Consider the following 19251-nt stretch of genomic DNA (forward strand, 5'->3'; position numbering starts at 1 on the left):
GGGATCCCTGGATCTGGACCCGTAGCAAGGAACCTTGAAGTTCTGACGAGAGGCCATCAGATCCATGTCTGGAATGCCCCACAGTTGAGTGATTTGGGCAAAGATATCCGGATGGAGTTCCCACTCCCCCGGATGCAATGTCTGACGACTCAGAAAATCCGCTTCCCAATTTTCCACTCCTGGGATGTGGATTGCAGACAGGTGGCAGGAGCGAGTCTCCGCCCATTGAATGATTCTGGTCACTTCTTCCATCGCCAGGGAACTCCTTGTTCCCCCCTGATGGTTGATGTACGCAACAGTTGTCATGTTGTCTGATTGAAACCGTATGAACTTGGCCCTCGCTAGCTGAGGCCAAGCCTTGAGAGCATTGAATATCGCTCTCAGTTCCAGAATATTTATCGGTAGAAGAGATTCTTCCCGAGACCAAAGACCCTGAGCTTTCAGGGATCCCCAGACCGCGCCCCAGCCCATCAGACTGGCGTCGGTCGTGACAATGACCCACTCTGGTCTGCGGGAGGTCACCCCTTGTGACAGGTTGTCCAGGGACAGCCACCAACGGAGTGAGTCTCTGGTCCTCTGATTTACTTGTATCTTCGGAGACAAGTCTGTATAGTCCCCATTCCACTGACTGAGCATACACAGTTGTAATGGTCTTAGATGAATGCGCGCAAAAGGAACTATGTCCATTGCCGCTACCATCAAACCTATCACTTCCATGCACTGCGCTATGGAAGGAAGAGGAACGGAATGAAGTATCCGACAAGAGTTTAGAAGTTTTGTTTTTCTGGTCTCTGTCAGAAAAATCCTCATTTCTAAGGAGTCTATTATTGTTCCCAAGAAGGGAACTCTTGTCGACGGAGATAGAGAACTCTTTTCCACGTTCACTTTCCATCCGTGAGATCTGAGAAAGGCCAGGACTATGTCCATGTGAGCCTTTGCTTGAGGAAGGGACGACGCTTGAATCAGAATGTCGTCCAAGTAAGGTACTACAGCAATGCCCCTTGGTCTTAGCACCGCCAGAAGGGACCCTAGTACCTTTGAGAAAATCCTTGGAGCAGTGGCTAATCCGAAAGGAAGCGCCACGAACTGGTAATGCTTGTCCAGGAATGCGAACCTTAGGAACCGATGATGTTCCTTGTGGACAGGAATATGTAGATACGCATCCTTTAAATCCACCGTGGTCAAGAATTGACCTTCCTGGATGGAAGGATTGTTCGAATGGTTTCCATTTTGGACGATGGAACCTTGAGAAACTTGTTTAGGATCTTGAGATCTAAGATTGGTCTGAACGTTCCCTCTTTTTTGGGAACTACGAACAGATTGGAGTAGAACCCCATCCCTCGTTCTCTTAATGGAACAGAATGAATCACTTCCAGAAGATAACCTTGGGAGACTATTTCTAGCGCCCAAGGATCCAGAACATCTCTTGCCCAAGCCTGAGTGAAGAGAGAGAGTCTGCCCCCCACCAAATCCGGTCCCGGATCGGGGGCCCGCATCTCATGCTGTCTTGGGAGCAGTGGCAGGTTTCTTGGCCTGCTTTCCGTTTATTTTTGGCCTTGAAAGACCTATCCTGAGGAAGGGCGTGGCCCTTGCCCCCAGTGATATCAGAGATAATCTCTTTCAAGTCAGGGCCAAACAGTGTTTTCCCCTTGAAAGGAATGTCAAGCAATTTGTTCTTGGAAGACGCATCCGCTGACCAAGATTTTAACCAAAGCGCTCTGCGCGCCACAATAGCAAACCCAGAATTTTTCGCCGCTAACCTAGCCAATTGCAAGGTGGCGTCTAGGGTGAAAGAATTAGCCAATTTAAGAGCACGAATTCTGTCCATAATCTCCTCATAAGAAGAAGAATTACTAATAATCGCCTTTTCTAGCTCATCGAACCAGAAACACGCGGCTGTAGTGACAGGGACAATGCATGCAATTGGTTGTAGAAGGTAACCTTGCTGAACAAACATCTTTTTTAGCAAACCTTCTAATTTTTTATCCATAGGATCTTGGAAAGCACAACTATCTTCTATGGGTATAGTGGCGCGCTTGTTTAGAGTAGAAACCGCCCCCTCGACCTTGGGGACTGTCTGCCATAAGTCCTTTCTGGGGTCGACTATAGGAAACAATTTTTTAAATATGGGGGGAGGTACGAAAGGTATACCGGGCCTGTCCCATTCTTTATTAACAATGTACGCCACCCGCTTGGATATAGGAAAAGCTTCGGGGGGCCCCGGGGCCTCTAGGAACTTGTCCATTTTACATAGTGTTTCTGGAATGACCAGATAATCACAATCATCCAAATTGGATAACACCTCCTTAAGCAGAGCGCGGAGATGTTCCAACTTAAATTTAAAAGTAATCACATCAGGTTCAGCTTGTTGAGAAATTTTTCCTGAATCTGAAATTTCTCCCTCAGACAAAACCTCCCTGGCCCCCTCAGACTGGTGTAGGGGCCCTTCAGAAACAATATCATCAGCGTCCTCATGCTCTTCAGTATTTTCTAAAACAGAGCAGTCGCGCTTTCGCTGATAAGTGGGCATATTGGCTAAAATGTTTTTGATAGAATTATCCATTACAGCCGTTAATTGTTGCATAGTAAGGAGTATTGGCGCGCTAGATGTACTAGGGGCCTCCTGTATGGGCAAGACTGGTGTAGACGAAGGAGGGGATGATTCAGTACCATGCTTACTCCCCTCACTTGAGGAATCATCTTGGGCATCATTTTTACTAAATTTTTTATGACATAAATCACATCTATTTAAATGAGAAGGAACCTTGGCTTCCCCACAGTCAGAACACAATCTATCTGGTAGTTCAGACATGTTAAACAGGCATAAACTTGATAACAAAGCACAAAAAACGTTTTAAAATAAAACCGTTACTGTCACTTTAAATTTTAAACTGAACACACTTTATTACTGCAATTGCGAAAAAGTATGAAGGAATTGTTCAAAATTCACCAAAATTTCACCACAGTGTCTTAAAGCCTTAAAAGTATTGCACACCAAATTTGGAAGCTTTAACCCTTAAAATAACGGAACCGGAGCCGTTTTTATATTTAACCCCTTTACAGTCCCTGGAATCTGCTTTGCTGAGACCCAACCAAGCCCAAAGGGGAATACGATACCAAATGATGCCTTCAGAAAGACTTTTCTATGTATCAGAGCTCCACACACATGCAGCTGCATGCCATGCTGTTCTCAAAAACAAGTGCGCCATACCGGCGCGAAAATGAGGCTCTGACTATGATTAGGGAAAGCCCCTATAGAATAAAGTGTCTAAAACAGTGCCTGCCGATATTATTTTACAAAAAATACCCAGATTAAATGATTCCTCAAGGCTAAATATGTGTAAATATGATCGATTTAGCCCAGAAAATGTCTACAGTCTTAATAAACCCTTGTGAAGCCCTTATTTACTGTCTGAATAAAAATGGCTTACCGGATCCCATAGGGAAAATGACAGCTTCCAGCATTACATCGTCTTGTTAGAATGTGTCATACCTCAAGCAGCAAAAGACTGCTCACTGTTCCCCCAACTGAAGTTAATTCCTCTCAACAGTCCTGTGTGGAACAGCCATGGATTTTAGTAACGGTTGCTAAAATCATTTTCCTCATACAAACAGAAATCTTCATCTCTTTTCTGTTTCAGAGTAAATAGTACATACCAGCACTATTTTAAAATAACAAACTCTTGATTGAATAATAAAAACTACAGTTAAACACTAAAAAAACTCTAAGCCATCTCCGTGGAGATGTTGCCTGTACAACGGCAAAGAGAATGACTGGGGTAGGCGGAGCCTAGGAGGGATCATGTGACCAGCTTTGCTGGGCTCTTTGCCATTTCCTGTTGGGGAAGAGAATATCCCACAAGTAAGGATGACGCCGTGGACCGGACACACCTATGTTGGAGAAATATCCCTTTAAAAATGAAAAATTGCATTATGGGTAATACTGATATAGAAGCCGACCAGCTCTAACAAGTCATCTTTATGAAGGCAGTATATGCCGAAATGCGTTGAAGTGACTTGTTTTTAATTCTCCATAATAAGCTGCTATCAGTAGATTTGCATCATTTAAATTTGCACTGTTTTGAACCTACATCAGGATTTCTTATCTGGTTCCCTGATTGGTTTACCCAAGGTCAGGTGACCCAGCCGAGAACACAGGCAGTGAAGACGCTGAACTTTTCCCGCTACCAGCACCTAAGCAAGGATGAATTGAACATTGGAATTCAGTTGAATTGGAAGTTTGCTATTAAGTGTGTCCGCTAAAGAGGATCCAATAGCCATTTCAGAAGTCCGGTAAGATTACGACACTGACCGGTCAATTAATTAACATTCTATTTGAAAGGACTTGATATATATCTGCATAACGAAAACGGTTACATTCTATACTTAAGTGACAGCATCTGTATCACAACTCTATCAGAACATATAAACAGAAACTGTTTGGATATTATTTGATCTGTGAAACACTATATATACCAGCGTTTATGCTTTAAAAAAAAAAGACACTTCTTATATATCCATATAGTGTTTGTTTTTTTTATGGTTGTGGCCACAATGTTTTCTATTTCTTGTGTATACTGTATTTTCATGCTTCATTTTTTTCAATTCTATATTTCCTTTTTTTATTGGGCATATTTAATATATATTCTTGATTGATATAATTCTGTTCCTATTCTCTATGTCCCTCTGTGGGAAATTGCATTGACACGTTATTGTATTCCTCAGCTTCACTAGCGCCACTCATTCACTCCACATTTTTTTCAGCCTGTTAACTAGAATAGTTGGGCCTGCTGTATTTGGACCGGAAATTTTGAAAAAAACTTCTCTTGATAGAAAGAAGGTGCAATCCCAACTAGTATCCACAACAGCTCCTGCCTGTCATCTACGATACAACATATCTGCCGGAACAATCAAAGGCAAAAAACATAATTTATGTAAGAACTTACCTGATAAATTCATTTCTTTCATATTGGCAAGAGTCCATGAGCTAGTGACGTATGGGATATACAATCCTACCAGGAGGGGCAAAGTTTCCCAAACCTCAAAATGCCTATAAATACACCCCTCACCACACCCACAATTCAGTTTTAACGAATAGCCAAGTAGTGGGGTGAAAAAGAAAGGAGTAAAAAGCATCAACAAAAAAATCTGGAAATAATTGTGCTTTATACAAAAAAATCATAACCACCATAAAAAAGGGTGGGCCTCAGACTCTTGCCAATATGAAAGAAATTAATTTATCAGGTAAGTTCTTACATAAATGATGTTTTCTTTCATGTAATTGGCAAGAGTCCATGAGCTAGTGACCTATGGGAAATCAATATCCATGATGTGGAACTCCACGCAAGAGTCACTAGAGTGGGAGGGAAAAAAATAAACAGCCATATGCTGAAAAATAAATCCACAACCCAAAATATAAGTTATTCTCATGAATAAAAGAAAAACTTAAAACATCAACAGAAGAATCAAACTGAAACAGCTGCCTGAAGAACTTTTCTACCAAAAACTGCTTCTGAAGAAGCAAATACATCAAAATGGTAGAATTTAGTAAATGTATGCAAAGAGGACCAAGTCGCTGCTTTGCAAATCTGATCAACTGAAGCTTCATTCTTAAAAGCCCACAAAGTGGAGACTGATCTAGTAGAATGAGCTGTAATTCTCTGAGGCGGGGCCTGACCCGACTCCAAATAAGCTTGAAGAATCAAAAGCTTTAACCAAGAAGCCAAGGAAATAGCAGAGGCCTTCTGACCTTTCCTAGGACCAGAAAATATAACAAATAGACTAGAAGTCTTCCTGAAATCTTTAGTAGCTTCAACATAATATTTCAAAGCCCTTACCACATCCAAAGAATGTAAGGATCTTTCCAAAGATTTCTTAGGATTAGGGCACAAGGAAGGGACAACAATTTCTCTACTAATGTTGTTAGAATTCACAACCTTAGGTGAAAAATTAAATGAAGTCCGCAAAACCGCCTTATCCTGATGAAAAATCAGAAAAAGAGATTCACAATAAAGAGCAGAAAGCTCAGAAACTCTTCTAGCAGAAGAGATGGCCAAAAGGAACAACACTTTCCAAGAAAGTAGTTTAATGTCCAAAAAGTGCATAGGCTCAAATGGAGGAGCCTGTAACGCCCTCAAAACCAAATTAAGACTCCAAGGAGGAGAAATTGATTTAATGACAGACTTAATACGAACTAAAACCTGAACAAAACAGTGAATATCAGGAAGATTAGCAATCTTTCTGTGAAATAAAACAGAAAGAGCAGAGATTTGTCCCTTCAAGGAACTTGCAGACAAACCCCAATCCAAAAACATCCTGGAGAAACTGTAAAATTCTAGGAATTCTCAAAGAATGCCAAGAGAATTTATGAGAAGAACACCATGAAATGTAAGTCTTCCAAACTCGATAATAAATCTTCCTAGAGACAGATTTACGGGCTCTATAACTTAGTACTAAGCGTTCAATTTCCATACCTTCAAATTTAATGATTTGAGATTATGATGGAAAAACGGACCTTGAGACGGTAGGTCTGGCCTTAACGGAAGTGTCCAAGGTTGGCAACTGGATATCCGAACAAGATCCGCATACCAAAACCAGTGGGGCCATGCTGGAGCCACCAGCAACACAAATGATTGTTCCATGATGATTTTGGAGATCACTCTTGGAAGAAGAACTAGAGGCGGGAAGATATAAGCAGGTTGAAAACACCAAGGAAGTGTCAGCGCATCCACTGCTTCCGCCTGAGAATCCCTGGACCTGGACAGGTATCTGGGAAGATTCTTGTTTAGATGAGAAGCCATCAGATCTATTTCTGGAATACCCCACATCTGAACAATCTGAGAAAACACATCCGGATGGAGAGACCACTCCCCTGGATGAAAAGTCTGAAGGCTGAGATAATCCGCCTACCAATTGTCTACACCTGGGATATGAACTGCAGAAATTACTGTGAGTCCCACCCTGATGATTGACATATGCCACCATTGTTATATTGTCTGTCTGAAAACAAATGAACGGTTCTCTCTTCAACAGAGGCAAAAACTGAAGAGCTCTGAGAATTGCACGGAGTTCTAAAATATTGATTGGTAATCTCGCCTCTTGAGATTTCCAAACCCCTTGTGCTGTCAGAGATCCCCAGACAGCTCCCCAACCTGAAAGACTTGCATCTGTTGTGATCACAGTCCAGGTTGGCCAAACAAAAGAGGCCCCTTGAACTAAACGCTGGCGATTTAACCACCACGTCAGAGAGTGTCGAACATTGGGATTTAAGGATATTAATTGTGATATCTTTGTATAATCCCGGCACCATTGATTCAGCATACAAAGCCGAAGAGGTCTCATGTGAAAACGAGCAAAAGGAATCGCGTCCGATGCTGCAGTCATGAGGCCTAAAACTTCCATGCACATAGCCACTGAAGGGAATGACTGAGACTGAAGGCGCCGACATGCTGCAAACAATTTCAAACGTCTCTTGTCTGTTAGAGACAGAGTCATGGACACTGAATCTATCTGGAAACCTAAAAAGGTGACCATTGTCTGCGGAATCAAGAAACCTTTTGGTAAATTGATCCTCCAACAATGTTTTCGAAGAAACAACACTAGTTGATTTGTGTGAGATTCTGCAGGACGTAAAGTCTGAGCTAGTACCAAGATATCGTCCAAATAAGGAAACCCCGCAATATCCTGTTCTCTGATTACAGAGAGTAGGGCACCAAGAACCTTTGAAAAGATTCTAAGAGCTGTTGCTAGGCCAAATGGAAGAGCAACAAATTGGTAATGCTTGTCTAGAAAACATAATTTATGCTTACCTGATAAATTTATTTCTCTTGTAGTGTGTTCAGTCCACGGGTCATCCATTACTTATGATATATTCTCCTTCCCAACAGGAAGTTGCAAGAGGATCACCCAAGCAGAGCTGCTATATAGCTCCTCCCCTCACATGTCATATCCAGTCATTCGACCGAAACAAGACGAGAAAGGAAAAACTATAGGGTGCAGTGGTGACTGGAGTTTTAATTAAAATTTAGAACTGCCTCAAAAAAAGACAGGGCGGGCCGTGGACTGAACACACTACAAGATAAATAAATTTATCAGGTAAGCATAAATTATGTTTTCTCTTGTTAAGTGTGTTCAGTCCACGGGTCATCCATTACTTATGGGATACCAATACCAAAGCTAAAGTACACGGATGATGGGAGGGACAAGGCAGGAACATTAAACAGAAGGAACCACTGCCTGTAGAACCTTTCTCCCAAAAACAGCCTCCGAAGAAGCAAAAGTGTCAAATTTGTAAAATTTTGAAAAGGTATGAAGTGAAGACCAAGTTGCAGCCTTGCAAATCTGTTCAACAGAGGCCTGCCTCATTCTTAAAGGCCCAGGTGGAAGCCACAGCTCTAGTGGAATGAGCTGTAATTCTTTCAGGAGGCTGCTGTCCAGCAGTCTCATAGGCTAAACGTATTATGCTACGAAGCCAAAAAGAGAGAGAGGTGGTCGAAGCCTTTTGACCTCTCCTCTGACCAGAATAAACGACAGAGAAGAAGTTTGCCGAAAATCTTTAGTTGCCTGTAAGTAGAACTTCAGGGCACGGACTACGTCCAGATTATGCAAAAGACGTTCCTTCTTTGAAGAAGGATTAGGACATAATGAAGGAACAACAATCTCTTGATTGATATTCCTGTTAGAAAAAACCTTAGGTAAAAACCCAGGTTTAGTACGCAGAACTACCTTGTCTGAATGAAAAATCAGATAAGGAGAATCGCAATGTAAGGCAGATAACTCAGAGACTCTTCGAGCCGAGGAAATAGCCATCAAAAACAGAACTTTCCAAGATAAAAGCTTAATATCAATGGAATGAAGGGGTTCAAACGAAACACCCTTAAGAACTTTAAGAACCAAGTTTAAGCTCCACGGAGGAGCAACAGTTTTAAACACAGGCTTAATCCTAGCCAAAGCCTGACAAAAAGCCTGGACGTCTGGATTCTCTGCCAGACGTTTGTGTAAAAGAATAGACAGAGCAGAAATCTGTCCCTTTAACGAACTAGCGGATAAACCCTTTTCTAAACCTTCTTGTAGAAAAGCCAATATCCAAGGAATCCTAACCTTACTCCATGAGTAACTCTTGGATTCACACCAATATAAATATTTACGCCATATCTTATGGTACATTTTTCTGGTAACAGGTTTCCGAGCCTGTATTAACGTAGCAATAACCGACTCTGAAAAACCACGCTTTGATAGAATCTATCAGAGAGGAATTGCCTGGTATTTCGGTGCTGGACTGACCATAATAGGCGGGATCAGACTGATATACTACTGTGAAAAGCATTGCTGGGCTAAAAGAAGCAGCACCCAGGTGGTAAATCGCCATAGAACAGGCTAACAATGGTATTGAGCTGGTTGTTCGTTCCTGTGAGTGCATTTCTCTCTGTGTGTATTTAGTCTCCATATGGGAAAAAGGGGAAACCAGACGTGGACTCCTTGCTCAGTGTGCTTAGAGGAATACTGCTACACCTCACTGACGAGGCCCAATGAAGGCCGAAACGATCGTCTGGGGTTGCTTTGTTCCTTGTTCAGAGAGGAATTGCCTGGTATTTCGGTGCTGGACTGACCATAATAGGCGGGATCAGACTGATATACTACAGGAAAGTTCTACTCTGTGAAAAGCATTGCTGGGCTAAAAGAAGTTGCACCCAGGTGGTAAATCGCCATAGAACAGGCTAACAATGGTATTGAGCTGGTTGTTCGTTCCTGTGAGTGCATTTCTCTCTGTGTGTATTTAATCAAGCGTTCAATCTCCATGCAGTCAGCCTCAGAGAAATTAGGCTTGGGTGGTTGAAAGGACCCTGAATTAGAAGGTCCTGCCTCAGAGGCATGTCCACTAGGTCTGCATACCAGGTCCTGCGTGGCCACGCAGGCGCTATCAGAATCACTGATGCTCTCTCCTTTTTGATTCTGGCAATCAGTCGAGGTAGCAACGGAAATGGTGGAAACACATAAGCCATGTTGAAAACCCAAGGGGCTGCTAGTGCATCTACCAGCACCGCTCCCGGGTCCCTGGACCCGTAACAAGGAAGCTTGGCGTTCTGGCAAGATGCCATGAGATCCAGCTCTGGTTCGCCCCAACGAAGAATCAGTTGAGCAAACACCTCCGGGTGAAGTTCCCACTCCCCCAGATGAAAGGTCTGGCGACTTAGAAAATCCGCCTCCCAGTTCTCCACGCCTGGGATGTAGATCGCTGACAGATGACAAGAGTGAGACTCTGCCCAGCGAATTATCTTCGAGACTTCCAACATCGCTAGGGAACTCCTGGTTCCCCCTTGATGATTGATGTAAGCCACAGTCGTGATGTTGTCCGACTGAAATCTGATGAACCTCAGTGTTGCTAACTGAGGCCAAGCTAGAAGAGCATTGAATATTGCTCTTAATTCCAGAATGTTTATTGGGAGGAGTTTCTCCTCCTGAGTCCACGATCCCTGAGCCTTCAGGGAGTTCCAGACTACACCCCAGCCTAGTAGGCTGGCATCTGTTGTTACAATCGTCCAATCTGGTCTGCGAAAAGTCATTCCTTTGGACAGATGAACCCGCGACAACCACCAGAGAAGAGAATCTCTGGCCTCCTGGTCCAGATTTAGTAAAGGGGACAGATCTGAGTAATCCCCATTCCACTGACTTAGCATGCATAGTTGCAGCGGTCTGAGATGTAGGCGCGCAAATGGCACTATGTCCATTGCCGCAACCATTAAGCCGATTACTTCCATGCACTGAGCTACTGATGGGCTTGGAATGGAATGAAGGACACGGCAAGCATTTAGGATTTTTGATAACCTGGACTCCGTCAGGTAAATCTTCATCTCTACAGAATCTATAAGAGTCCCTAGAAAGGGAACCCTTGTGAGTGGGAACAGAGAACTCTTTTCCATGTTCACTTTCCACCCATGTGACCTCAGAAATGCTAGAACTCTCTCTGTATGAGACTTTGCATTTTGAAAACTTGACGCTTGTATCAGAATGTCGTCTAGGTATGGAGCCACCGCTATGCCTCGCGGTCTTAGTACCGCCAGAAGCGAGCCCAGAACCTTTGTAAAAATTCTCGGGGCCGTAGCCAACCCGAAGGGAAGAGCTACAAACTGGTAATGCCTGTCTAGAAAGGCAAACCTTAGGTACCGATAATGATCTTTGTGAATCGGTATGTGAAGGTAGGCATCCTTTAAGTCCACTGTGGTCATATACTGACCCTCTTGGATCATGGGTAGGATGGTTCGAATAGTTTCCATTTTGAACGATGGAACCCTTAGGAATTTGTTTAAGATCTTCAGGTCCAAGATTGGCCTGAAGGTTCCCTCTTTTTTGGGAACCACAAACAGATTTGAGTAAAAACCTTGCCCTTGTTCCGTCCGCGGAACCGGGTGGATCACTCCCATTACTAAGAGGTCTTGTACACATCGTAGAAATGCCTCTTTCTTTATTAGGTTTGTTGATAACCTTGACAGATGAAATCTCCCTTGTGGAGGAGAAGTTTTGAAGTCCAGAAGGTATCCCTGAGATATGATCTCCAACGCCCAGGGATCCTGGACATCTCTTGCCCAGGCCTGGGCGAAGAGAGAAAGTCTGCCCCCCACTAGATCCGTTTCCGGATAGGGGGCCCTTTCTTCATGCTGTCTTAGGGGCAGAAGTAGGTTTTCTGGCCTGCTTGCCCTTGTTCCAGGACTGGTTGCCTTTCCAACCCTGTCTGTAACGAGTAGCAGTCCCTTCCTGTTTTGGAGCGGAGGAAGTTGATGCTGCTCCTGCCTTGAAATTACGAAAGGCACGAAAATTAGACTGTTTGGCCTTTGATTTGGCCCTGTCCTGAGGAAGGGTGTGACCCTTACCTCTAGTAATGTCAGCAATAATTTCTTTAAAGCCGGGCCCGAATAAGGTTTGCCCTTTGAAAGGAATATTAAGCAATTTAGATTTAGAAGTTACATCTGCTGACCAGGATTTAAGCCATAGCGCTCTGCGCGCCTGGATGGCGAATCCGGAGTTCTTAGCCGTTAGTTTGGTTAAATGCACAACGGCATCCGAAACAAATGCATTAGCTAGCTTAAGGGCTTTAAGCTTGTTCATAATCTCATCCAATGGTGCTGTGCGAATAGCCTCTTCCAGAGACTCAAACCAGAATGCCGCTGCAGCAGTGACGGGCGCAATGCATGCAAGGGGCTGTAATATAAAACCTTGTTGAACAAACATTTTCTTAAGGTAACCTTCTAATTTTTTATCCATTGGATCTGAGAAAGCACAACTATCCTCCACCGGGATAGTGGTACGCTTGGCTAAAGTAGAAACTGCTCCCTCCACCTTAGGGACCGTCTGCCATAAGTCTCGTGTGGTGGCGTCTATTGGGAACATTTTTCTAAATATCGGAGGAGGGGAAAAGGGCACACCGGGTCTATCCCACTCCTTGCTAATAATCTCTGTAAGCCTTTTAGGTATAGGAAAAACGTCAGTACACACCGGTACCGCATAGTATTTATCCAGCCTACATAATTTCTCTGGGATTGCAACCGTGTCGCAATCATTCAGAGCCGCTAACACCTCCCCTAGCAATACACGGAGGTTCTCAAGCTTAAATTTAAAATTTGAAATTTCTGAATCCGGTTCAGATCCGTCACCCACAGAATGAATCTCTCCGTCCTCATGTTCTGCAAATTGTGACGCAGTATCGGACATGGCTCTTGTATCATCGGCGCGCTCTGTCCTAAACCCAGAGTTATCGCGCTTGCCTCTTAACTCAGGCAAATTAGATAATTCTTCTTTAATAACATTAGCCATATCATGCAAAGTGATTTGTAAGGGCCTTGATGTACTTGGCGCCACAATCTCACGCACCTCCTGAGCGGGAGGCGAAGGTACTGACACGTGAGGAGAGTTAGGCGGCATAACTTCCCCCTCGTTGTCTGGTGATAATTTCTTTACCAGTAAAGACTGACTTTTATTTAAAGTAACATCAATACAATTGGTACACATATTTCTATTGGGCTCCACATTGGCTTTTAAACATAATGAACAAGTAGATTCATCTGTATCAGACATGTTTAACAGACTAGCAATGAAGGCTAGCAAGCTTGGAAAAAATCTTTCAATAAATTTACAAGCAATAGAAAAAACGCTGCAGCGCTTTTAAAAACACAAAAAACTGTCACAGTTGAAATAACAATTAACTAATTCAGTTATAGCCAACAATTTTAACAGTAAATGTATGAATTTAGCAGAGGATTGCACCCGCTAGCAAACGGATGATTAACCCCTCAATACCCAAAAACGGATAATCAATTTAAGATTTAACGCTTTTATCACAGTCAAACACACTGTCACAGGTCTGCTGTGACTGATTACCTCCCTCAAAAATGAATTTTGAAGACCCCTGAGCTCTCTGGAGACGTCCTGGATCAAGGAGGAAGAAGCAGGAAGACTGTGCTAGAATTTTAACTGCGCAACAAGGCACTAAAAAAGGCCCCTCCCACTCATATTACAACAGTGGGAGACCTGTTACAACAGTTTCTATGCAGAAATATACGTTAGCCATATGGAAAAAAAAATCATGCCCAAAAAGATTTATCACCAAAGTAACTCGAATAACATGCCAGTAAACGTTTTAAAAACAACTTTACAGTGTTATGCAAAGTTATCACTAAGCCTGCTACCAGTCGCTTCTACTGCAGTTAAGGCTCATACATTTATTTCAGTATTAACAGTATTTTCTCAGTCAAATTCTAGTCCCTAGAAAATAACTGCGCATACATTTATCAGCCTGATACCAGTCGCTACTACTGCATTAAAGGCTGTACTTACATCATATGGGTAACAGCAGTGTTTTCTTAGTCAATTCCATTCCTAGAAAATATTACTGCACATACCTCATTTGCGGGGGACCCCGCATGCTATTCCCTTTTCTGAAGTTACCCCACTCCTCAGAATGTGCGAGAACAGCCAGTGGATCTTAGTTACGTCTGCTAAGATCATAGAAAACGCAGGCAGATTCTTCTTCTAAATACTGCCTGAGAGAAAAAACAGCACACTCCGGTGCCATTTTAAAATAATAAACTTTTGATTGAAGAATAATTAGGTAAAAAACTCCTAACTCCTCTCGCGACCTCCTTCTTTGTTGACTTGCAAGAGAATGACTGGATATGACATGTGAGGGGAGGAGCTATATAGCAGCTCTGCTTGGGTGATCCTCTTGCAACTTCCTGTTGGGAAGGAGAATATATCCCATAAGTAATGGATGACCCGTGGACTGAACACACTTAACAAGAGAAAAGAGAATCTCAGGAACTGATAATGTTCTGGATGAATAGGAATATGAAGGCAAGCATCCTGCAAGTCTATTGTAGACATATAATGTCCTTGCTGAACAAAAGTCAGAATAGTCCTTATAGTCACCATCTTGAAAGTTGGTACTCTTACATGATTCAAAATTTTCAAATCCAGAACTGGTCTGAATGAATTTTCTTTCTTTGGGACAATGAATAGATTTGAATAAAACCACAGACCTTGTTCCTGAAAAGGACCCCTGAAACCTCCAGGTCGGAAACACACTTCAGGAAAGCCTGGGCTTTTACTGGATTTACTGGGATGCATGAGAGAAAAAAAATCTTCTCACAGGAGGTCTTACTCTGAATCCTATTTGGTACCCCTGAGAGACAATGCTCTGAAGCTATTGATTTTGGACAGAATTTGCCCAAACATCCTTGAAAAAGCTTAATCTGCCCCCTAACAGCTGAGCTGGAATGAGGAGCGGCACATTCATGCGGACTTAGGGGCTGACTTTGGTTTCTTAAAAGGCTTGGATTTATTCAAATTTGAGGAAGGCTTCCAATTGGAAACAGTTCCCTTGGGGGAAGGATTAGGTTTTAGTTCCTTATTTTGGCGAAAGGAACGAAAAACGATTAGAAGCCTTAGATTTATCCTTAGGTTTTTTATCCTGAGGCAAAAAAACTCCCTTCCCCTCATTAATAGTTGAAATAATAGAATCCAGCTGAGAACCAAATAAATTATTACCTTGGAAAGAAAGAGACAGTAATCTAGACATAGATGTCATATCAGTATTCCAAGATTTCTAGCTAAAATAGCTAAAGACATGGATCTAACATAAATTTTTAAATCAAAAATAGCATCACAAATAAAATGATTAGCATGTTGCAGTAAACGAGCAATGCTATATAAGTCAGAATCCAATTCTTGTTGCGCTAAATTCTCCAACCAAAAAGTTGAAGCAGCAGCAACATCAGCCAAAGAAATAGAAGGCCTAAGAAGATTACCTAAATATAAACAGGCTTTCCTTAGATAAGATTCAAGCTTCCTATCTAAAGGATCTTTAAAGGAAGTACTATCTTCCATAGGAATAGTGGTTCGTTTAGCAAGAGTAGAAATAGCCCCATCAACTTTGGGGATCTTTTCCCAAAACTCTTGAAATTGCTGGTAAAGGATACAATTTTTTAAACCTTGCAGAAGGATTAAAAGGAGTACCCGGCTTATTCCATTCCTTAGAAATCATATCAGAAATAGCATCAGGAATAGGAAAAACCTCTGGAGTAACCACAGGAGGTTTAAAAACAGAATTTAAACGTTTACTGGTTTTAATATCAAGAGGACTAGCTTCCTCAACATCCAAAGTAATTAACACTTCTTTTAACAAAGAACACATATACTCCATTTTAAATAAATAAGTAGATTTGTCAGTGTCAATATCTGAGGAAGGATCTTCTGAATCAGAAAGATCCTCATTAGAGGTGGATAATTCATTATGTTGTCGGTCATTTGAAATTTCATCAACTTTATCAGAAGTTTTAAAAGACCTCTTACGCTTATTAGAAGGTGAAAATGCAAACAAAGCCTTCTGAATAGAATCAGTAACACATTCTTTAAATTTCATAGATATATCATGTACATTAGAAATTGAAGGAACTGCAACCGGCAATGTACTATTACTGATGGACATACTATCTGCGTATAAAAGTTTATCATGACAACTAAGACAAATGACATTAGGAGATATTATCTCCACAATTTTACAACAAATGCACTTAGCTTTGGTAGAACCGATGTCAGGCAGCAAAGTTTCAACAGATTCTTCTGAAGCAGGATCAGATTGAGACATCTTGCAAAATGTAAAATAAAAAACAACATATAAAGCAAAATGATCAATTTCCTTATATGAAAGTTTCAGGAATGGGAAAAAATGCAAATAGCATAGCCCTCTGACATAGAAAAAGGCAAGAGGCAAAAAGCAATGGGGCAATAAATAATGAAAAAAGGTTGGCGTTAAGTATGACGCACAACGTAACTAAAAAAAAATGTTGGCGCCAACCATGTCCGGAAATGACACACTCGCGTCACTGACGCCGCAACCCTGTGTGAAACCTCTGCGTCAATTATGGCGTCGGAAATGACGAACTTGCGTCAACTGACGTGCCCTTTCACGCCAAAAAATTCTCGCGCCAAGAATGACGTAAAAGACTAAACCCCAGGTAAGAAAAATATTTCTTAATATTAACTTTCCCCAAATATGAAACTGACAATCTGCAAAAGGAAATACATGAACCTGACTCATGGCAAATATAAGTACAAAACATATATTTAGAACTTTATATAAATGCATAAAGTGCCAAACCATAGCTGGGGTGTCTTAAGTAATAAAAACATACTTACCAAAAGACAACCATCCACATATAGCAGATAGTCAAACCAGTACTGAAACAGTTATCAGTAGAGGTAATGGTATATGAGAGTATATCGCCGATCTGAAAAGGGAGGTAGGAGATGAATCTCTATGACCGATAACAGAGAACCTATGAAAAAGACCCCCGTTAGGAAAATCATTGCATTCAATAGGTGATACTCTCCACGTCCCACTGACTTTCGCTGAACTCTGAGAGGAATCGGGCTTCAAAATGCTGAGAAGCGCATATCAACATAGAAATCTTAGCACAAACTTACTTCACCACCTCCATAGGAGGCAAAGTTTGTAAAACTGAATTGTGGGTGTGGTGAGGGGTGTATTTATAGGGATTTTGAGGTTTGGGAAAATTTGCCCCTCCTGGTAGGATTGTATATACCATACGTCACTAGCTCATGGACTCTTGCCAATTACATGAAAGAAACTAAACTTCTTAAGTTCCAGCAAGGCTAGAACCACTGAATAATCAAATTAAAGAAATTAAGCTCTGAGGCTTAAAATTTTCCTCTAAATCAGGGGAACTATCACTCCAAACAGAAATCTATAATTTTCCACCGGAAGTCTCCAACAATATCGACCATCAAAGTCGATAGCACCAAAAATCCCATGTAACGAAATGTCTTTCTAAGAAGAGTTTCTATAACAACCCAGAGCTCTAAAATCAAAAAACTATCCGGAACGGAATAGCAAAATAAAAGAAATGGGCACATGCCCTGAAAAAGGAGTGTGCAAACAAAAAAAGGTCCTGCCTGTCATACAACACAATCCCCCATAGAGCTTGGAACTGGGATTCTAAATAAACATAAAACAAAAAAGTAAAACAAGACAAGGAATAGGATCCCATCCTCTCCTTATCTAGTTAAGATCAGATTTAGAGGACTGAGATTCAACTGACGGATCAGTACTGGGAACCTCTAACATCTCCAAAAGCTCTCTCATGAGTTAACGCAGGCATGCCAATCTAAATGCTAAGCCCTGCGCAGTCGGAGGACCCAAGTCAGCAGACTCCAAACCTGGAGGTTCTCCCTCTGAGAACCTCCAGGGTTGGAACCGCATCCCCAGAGGACTGATTGGACACAATCGTTATTTTACACGAATGTTCAGGGGCAGGAGAGTCTGAATTACCCCTTCACTTACACTTAGCAGGAATAGGTAACATCGCTTAGGCTGTAGAGATGGCCATGTGGAACTGCATAGTAACCTCTGGTGGAAAGTTACCCCTTACAGGTGGAGGATTGGAACTTTGGAAAACTGCATATGTAGGAATAGAATCTAGGGAACACAGCTCACTGGACAAAGAATCTTCAAAGGTGGAATGCTCAGTGGTCTCTATCACCTCAACATTGGTTGATGAGAACACCCTATTGCGGCATACGGAACATAATTGAGAGGGCTGGATTACCCGGGCCTCCTCACAATATACACAGGTATCAAATTCTGTATCGGAGGGATCCCCCTCTAAAATATCAGAATCCTCCAAAACTAGTCTATATCAAGTTATAGAAAAGGAAAAATAACTGGCACCTTATACCCCCAATGGCTGGGGCACTCACTACCTCCTATGACCAAGACAGAGAAGATGATCCTCTCCGTAGACACTGTTTAAAATCAGAAGCGTGGAAAAAAACGTGACCACTCCCGGTCAAATGGTGCTCATGCAGGACCTGGCCCTGCTAAGGAAAAAGCACGCTTATTATAAAGAAACTGCGCAGCTCTCAAAATGAAAATAACCTGTAAGTTCCGTATCAGCCTAAGAGCCCAAACGTTCTTACACATAAGCAGTTGAAATCACAAAACAAATATGATTAAAAATCCCCACTGTTCAATAATCCCCCTCAGGAGATATTAACCCTTGATCCTATAAAGATAAAGGAGTCTCACTGTGACCCTATTTTCTATCTTTATACATGTGTGTAAAATAATGAAACAATCTTACCGGAATCTATGCCATGGAACAGTGATACGGTCCTTTAAGTTTAACAGATTGTAGCAGCGCTTCTGACATGGGCTTGAGTGAAGAAAGCAGGCAGCGAAACTCGTCAATGCTGATTGCTTAAGGAGCATTTAATATGAGTCTGGATGGATTCGTAGAAAGACTCTCCCTGCATCTTCAGAATCTAACTTTCATTAATGCTCTCACTGAAAGGCTGACAAGACTACTGAAAACTCCAGTCCCAACTCGAAGGGCAGATACCCTTCCTAAGAAACTAATCTGAAATCTTCTGACACTTCTCTGCCAAACTCCTGTGACGAAAGGCAAAGAATGACTGGGGGATGAGGGAAGTGGGAGAGGTATTTAAGCCTTTGGCTGGGGTGTCTTTGCCTCCTCCTGGTGGCCAGGTTCTGTATTCCCACAAGTAAGGAATGAAGCCCTAGACTATCCTTATATTAAGAACAGACAATGCCATAAGTAATGCAGAAAAAAACCTAGGCAGAAAATTCTGTAGGCAAATAACTCCTCCAGTAGATTGAGAGGAACCGCAGGGCACTGCATGTAACACCATAGAGGCTAGGGACAATACCGGAGAAAGCTGTGG

The 19251-nt window shown here is 42.1% G+C and overlaps 1 protein-coding gene across 1 annotated transcript in view; it reads right to left on the reverse strand.

Annotated features, from left to right (window-relative positions):
- Window positions 1-19251, reverse strand: part of HDAC4 (histone deacetylase 4) — a gene marked incomplete in the record, with an annotated part of 933145 nt that overhangs the window by 481767 nt on the left and 432127 nt on the right.

This window comes from Bombina bombina, chromosome 1 (assembly GCF_027579735.1).
Source record: "Bombina bombina isolate aBomBom1 chromosome 1, aBomBom1.pri, whole genome shotgun sequence".
In the NCBI taxonomy this organism is placed as follows: Eukaryota; Metazoa; Chordata; class Amphibia; order Anura; family Bombinatoridae; genus Bombina; species Bombina bombina.